Source organism: Pongo abelii, chromosome 23 (assembly GCF_028885655.2).
Source record: "Pongo abelii isolate AG06213 chromosome 23, NHGRI_mPonAbe1-v2.0_pri, whole genome shotgun sequence".
NCBI lineage: Eukaryota > Metazoa > Chordata > Mammalia > Primates > Hominidae > Pongo > Pongo abelii.
This window is the reverse complement of record NC_085929.1, coordinates 26,111,643-26,118,243: the sequence shown is the minus strand read 5'-3', so window position 1 is coordinate 26,118,243 and position 6,601 is coordinate 26,111,643. Positions and strand designations below refer to the sequence as shown.

The following is a 6,601-nucleotide window of genomic DNA, read 5'->3' as shown; positions in this document are numbered from 1 at the left end:
GCCCTCTGCATCTGCCTCCCTGGAAGCCTCAGTCACACTCACCTGCACCCTGAGCAGTGGCTGCAGTGGTTACAGTATGGCCTGGCACCAGCTGAGCCAAAGGAAGGACCCTGTTTCAGAAGGCCTGTTGGTAATAGTGGTGTTGCTGGATCTATGGGGCTATCAGATCACCGCTGGCTTCTCTGGCTCAGGCTGTGGTCTTCATAGGTGCCTGACCAATCAGGACACCCAGGGACAGGATGAGGCTGACCAGCACTATCGGGCAAACCAAGATTGTGGGATCAGCTTCGTGTAACCCACAATGACACGGGTAGAGGAGAATGAGGCAAAAACTTCCCAGCTGATCCGCACTGATCCCACTTCCCTACCATTGGTCTGACTCACAGTTCAGAAGGGGGTCTTTCAACCCTGCCTTCAGAGTTTCTACCTTTCCAGGCATCTTGATAATTCACCATCTGTCTATGAGAATGGCCTGTTTTGGCATGTCTTCCTTGTCTCTGCCCATAGCAAATGTTCCACTAGATTCCAAAACATTGCTTGGGCACTTTTTGAAATATGACAGTTTGTACATGGGCTACATGGGTGTGTCTAGTTTCCACCACTCACCTGGTGGGGTTTTAGTTTCCAGTTTAGAAAGTCATTCACAGGTGCACTCATAGCACAAACCCCATGCTCAGCTCCTTTGTTACCTTGGTCACCAGTAACACTGGTGAGCTGCCCACACAAAGCAGGACACTAAATATTTTCCTGAAGATGCAGATGCAAGACCTTGAACCTGATGCACAGGATCATGTGTACACACATGGTCCCCCAGGACTTCTCCCACCTTCCATCATCTCCATGTGCACAGGAGGCTCAGGGTGTTTGTGTCTCCCTGTGTGTGTAGTGAAATGAAGAAGAATATTTTCACACACAGGACGGTGGGAATGGCTGGGTTCACTGTGTTCCTGAGTGCTTGGGAGTGTCTTCCACCATTCTGCACAAAGGGACATGGTTTATGAGTAGGAGAGATAGCTCTGCAGAAATCATTCCCTATGGCCGGCACACATGGACATGTTTAGGACAGCAGAAGACCCCTGCTCTGAACGACTGTCATGGCCCCAGACCTGGGAAGTTCCACCAGGATGGAATGGGGGACAACAGAAACCCCAGGGGATAGTCAGGGCCAAGTTCAGGCTCCACTGTCTACAGGACTAGATGTTGGGTTTCTCTGTCACCACTTAGAGGAGGCCCGGATGTTATAAGGAATCTTGATGATAGTTTTTGCTTTGACTTAGAGCAGTCTGTTTAAATTAATTACCACATTATCCACTTTTATCAACATACCTAAAAGCAAGTGTCTTATGGAAACCCATGTGTCAGTAGAAACTTTATTTGTAGACTTGCACACATATAGGTTTTACACTGGGTAGCCAATTCCACTTCATGTATTTGATTATCTGACTGTAACCCAGTGAGCCTAATGTTCAGCCTAAATGCATCCAACAAGTTAGGGCAAAAAAGTACCAAATTCTTCTCAATAACAGTCATAAAATTAAAGTTGTATGAGGACTAATTCTCTAGGCCCTCTACTGAGTTACATTTTCCTAATATCATAATTGTAGACAACCTTGAACTTCAATGCTACATAATCTCCATTCATATCAAACTATATTAGATATATGCTCAATTCAAGGATAACAGTTTTATGTTACCAATTGAAAAGATTAAATGCTTACAGAAAAAGTAACAATGTATTTTGCAACCACTGCTGTAGGAAGTATAAATAAGCACAGCCCATCAAGAAAAATAAATAAATGAGCTAACATTGGAGACATTACAACAGATGTGTATTTCTCTAAGAATAGTTGGAGTATATTGCTTAGAACAAAAGAGATGACACACTAACATTGTGTGTATATTCTAAATCGTATATCAGTGGAGAAATGTGATGTTTGCAACATCTTCTCTGGGGACGCTAACCCCCTAAGTCATTATTACCATACATGTAAGCACCTCACCTAGATCCGCACTCCATCTAGCAGTGAGAAATTCCACCATAATCTACACATCATAGTATCATCAATGTGTCTAGAAGTCAAATCCTCTATGTGTGAACCAAGACAATGCCTGGCGAACAAGACAGCTGGGCTCTCAGGTCTCTGCACCATGGGGAGGTGTGTAAGGCCATTCTTGAATTACTATAAAGAAATCTCTGAGACTGGATGATTTACAAAGAAATTTACAAAGAAATGTTGAATTGACTCACAGTTCTGTGGGCTGTACAGGAAGCTTGGTGCTGGCATCTGCTCCTCTTCTGGGATGCCTCAAGGAGTTTTGACTCATGGCAGAAGATGAAGTAGGAGCAGGCATCTCACATGGCAGAACAGGAGCAAGATAGAGAGTGGGTAGGAAAGGTGTCACAAATTTGAACAACCAAATCCCATGAAAACTCACTGTCATAAGGTGAAAACCAACCCATGAAGGATCCTTTCTCATGATCCAAGTACCTCCCACAAGGTCCCACTTCTAACCTTGTGAATTACATTTCAACATCAGATTTAGTTTAGCATCCAAACTATACCATTATTCCCCTGGTCTCTCAAGTCTCATGTTCTTCTCACATAGCAAAATACAATAATGTCTTCCTAACAATCCCCAAAACTCTTAACTCATTCCAGCATCAACTTAGTTGAAGTCCGCAGTTCAGAGTCTCATTTGAGATAAGGCAAGTCCCTTTCACCTATAGGCCAGTAAAATCAAAAAACAAGTTATTTACTTCCAAGATATGCTGGTGGTACAGGCATTGGGTAAATATTCCCATTCCGAGAGAGAAAAAACTGCCATAAAAAAAGGGCTACAGATGTCATGGAAGTTTGAAACCATGCAGGGCATTCATTAAACGTTAAAACTCCAAAATAATCTTTTTTTGACCCCGTCTCCCACATCCAGGGCACACTGATGTAAACGGTGGGCTACCAAGGCTGAAGGCAGTTCTACCCATTTGGCTATGCGGGGTTCGGCCCCTGTGGCTACTGTCATAAGCTGTTAAGTGCCTGCAGCTTTTCCAGGTGTAGGATACAATTTGCCATTGGATCTACCATTCTGGAATACAGAGGACAGTGACCTCCTTCCCACAGCTCCACTAGGCAGTGCCCCAGTAGGGACTCGGTCTGGGGCCTCCAACCCCACATTTCCGCTCCACACTGACCTAGTAGAGGTTCTGTGGGAGGGTTCTGCCCCCGCAACAGGCTTCTGACTGAGTACCCAGGCTTTTCCATACATCCTCGGAAATCTAGGTGGAGGTTGTCGAGGCTCCAACACTCTTGCATTCTGTACTCCTGCAGGTTTAACACCACATAGAAGCTTCCAAGGCTTATCATGGCTTTTGCTCCCCAAAACTGTGGCATAGCATTATCTGGAGCCTCTTGAGCCAAGGCTGGAGCTGAATCAGCCATGAGGTTGCACAGGACTCTGGGGCCCTAGGCCAGACCCAGCAAGCCATTCAGTTCACCTAGGCTCAGGAACTGTAATGTGAGAGGCTGCCTCAGAGATATCTGAAATGCCTTTGAGGTCTTTTTCCCATTGTCTTGGCTATCAACACTTGGCTCCTCTTTAGTTTTGCAAATACCTCTAGCAAGTGATTGTTTTGCAGCCCACTTGGATTCTTTTCAGGAAAAGAGGATGTTATTTTCTGCCACATAGTCAAGCTGAAAATTTTTCAATCTTTTATGCTCTGCTTTCCTTTTAAATATAAATTCCAAATTAAAGTCATTTCTTTGATCTCACATCTGTGTATTGGCTGTAGACACAGCCAGGCCACCTCTTGAACTCTTTCTGCCTAGACATTTCTTCTGCCAGATACTCTAAATGGTTGTTCTGAAGTTCCAACTTCCACAGATTCCTAGAACACAAATAGAATTCAGCCAAACTCTTTCCTAAGGCATAACATGTGAGATATTTGCCCCAGTTCTCAATAAGTTACTCACTTTCCATCTGAGATGTTGACAGCCTATACTTCATTGTTCATAACACCATCAGCATTTTGATCATAACCATTTAACCAGCCTCTATAAAGTCTGAAGCATTTTCCAATCTTCCTGTTGTGAACTCCCAAAATCGGACACAGGTCTCAGTTACAACTCAGAAAGCTTATTTTGCCAAGGTTGAGGAGGCACATCTGTGACACAGCCTCAGGAGATCCTGATAACATATGTCCAAGGTGGTAGGGGTACAGCTTGGTTTTATGCATTTTAGGCAGACATGAGACATCAATCAACATGTGTAAGATGCACATCAGTTCAGTCTGGAAAGGTGGAACAGCTCCAGGTGAAGGCAGGATAACTTGAAGTGGGGAAGGGGCTTCCAGGTCTTAGATAGATAAGAGACACGTGGTTGCATTCTTTTGAGCTTCTGATGAGCCTCTCCAAAGGAGGCAATCAGATATGCATTTATCTCAGTGAGCAGAGAGGAGGCTTTCAATAGAATGGGAGGCAGGTTTGCTCTAAGCAGTTGCCAGCTTGAGTGTGGTCCTGATTTGTTTTCCTTTCACATTGTCTTCTCCTGAGCCCCCCAAACCCTTCCAACCTCTGGCCATGACTGAGTTCCACAGCTGCTTTTGTACTATCGGGTATCTTTTAGCAATACTTTATTTCTCAGTACCAAGTATCTCTGTTAGGACATTGTTGCATTGCTTCAAAGAAATACTCCAGGTTGGGAAATTTACAAACAAAAGAGGTTGAATTGGCTTATGGCTCTGCAGGCCGTACAAGAGTCATGGTGCCTGCAGTTGCTTGGCTTCTGAGGATATCTCAAGGGGATTTTACTCGGTGGAACATGAAGTGGGAGCAGACATCTCACATGGCAGAGTGGGAGCGAGAGAGTAAGGGGGGAGGTTCCACACATCTCAACAATCAGATCTTGCAAGAACTCAATCACTGTCATGAGGACAGCACCAAGCCTCGCGGAATCCTCTCTGATGACCCAACCACCTCCCACCAGGTGCCACATGCAACATTGGGGATTATGTTTCAACAGGAGATTGAGAGAGGACACACATCCACACTATATCAGGAGGTGTGTGCCGTGCAACCAGCAGGGGATGCTGCAGGACTGCCCTATGGTCCCTACACAGCTGCTTAGTAAGAACCATTCACTCCAAGGAACCTGTGCCCTGTGTTCAATGATGGGGACTCAGGAGCTCTGTCCTCTCTGGCCTGGCAGAGTCCCCTAAGCAGAGACCTGTGTATGGTCTCGGCAGGTGCTTCCTCCCAGGGCCCTCCGAAGGGGGAAACCAAACTTCCCTCCTCCTCAGTCTGCAGTGTGAGCTGAGCTTCAGCCCCGGGGTTCAGGGAGGGGCTGGGCAGTCCTTGGATGGAAACATATTTGCATGAGCAGCCCCTCCCCTGGCAGAGGATGGAGAAGAAAAGGAGACCTGGGGCAGCTCAGGCCTACTGTTAGGGCTCAGGGACTGTGTCCACCATGGCCTGGACTCTTCTCCTTCTCATGCTCCTCTCTCACTGCACAGGTAGGGAAAATCCTTATAAACTGAGTCTCAGTGTCCAACCTACACCATCCCCTGTGGCTCAGACCTATGAGAAGCTTTACCCTGGGAACTGCCTTATCACCCATGATGTCTGTGTTTTCAGGTTCCCTTTCCCAGCCTGTGCTGACTCAGCCATCTTCCCATTCTGCATCTTCTGGAGCATCAGTCAGACTCACCTGCACACTGAGCAGCGGCTTCAGTGTTGGGGACTTCTGGATAAGCTGGTACCAACAAAAGCCAGGGAACCCTCCCCGGTATCTCCTGTACTACCACTCAGACTCCGATAAGGGCCAAGGCTCTGGAGTTCCCAGCCGCTTCTCTGGATCCAATGATGCATCAGCCAATGCAGGGATTCTGCGTATCTCTGGGCTCCAGCCTGAGGATGAGGCTGACTATTACTGTGGTACATGGCAGGGCAACTCTAAGACTCACACACTGCTCCAGACCCATGAGGAATAAGACAAAAACCTCCCCTCTACTCTCCTGCCCTAGTGAAGTCACCCCTGCTGGTGGCTCTGACCAAATCTAGCTCAGGGGGTGACATCTGTTGTCACATCAACAGCACTGGAGCTCCCACGGACAAGTAGGTCTAACAAAGTCCTACCTTGCTCACATTTCACAGGCAGACATCCCTTGCTCAGGGGTAAAATCTCTCAGGGTTGACATTGAAGAAGGCAAGAGGGGTGGGTTGGGGTTCATCTCAGCCCAGAGTCTAGAAGTGACTCAGAGATGCTGCTGGTCTGAGAGTTTTAATATGAGCCTTGGGATACAATACAGGGATGCAGATGGGAATTGTATTCTCTATATCAGTAATGAACCATCAGTAGTTGAAAAGTCAGTACATTGAAAATAGCATAAAGCATGAAATACTTTAGGATAAATATGACAAAAATTGTTGTTTTACACACTAGAAGTCATAAAACATTGTTTAGATGCAGGTCTTACACCTGCACAGTAAATGCACAGATAATCCTTTTTTTTTTTTTTTTGAGACAGAGTTTCACTCTTGTTGCCCAGGCTGGAGTGCAATGGCATAATCTTGGATCTCAGCTCACCACAACCTCCACTTCCTGGGTT

The 6,601-nt window shown here is 46.1% G+C and overlaps 1 pseudogene; it reads left to right on the top strand.

Annotated features, from left to right (window-relative positions):
• The first annotated feature begins 4,755 nt into the window (after positions 1 to 4,755).
• Positions 4,756 to 6,355, top strand: LOC103888936 (immunoglobulin lambda variable 5-52-like; annotated as a pseudogene).
• The last annotated feature ends 246 nt before the right edge of the window (positions 6,356 to 6,601 follow it).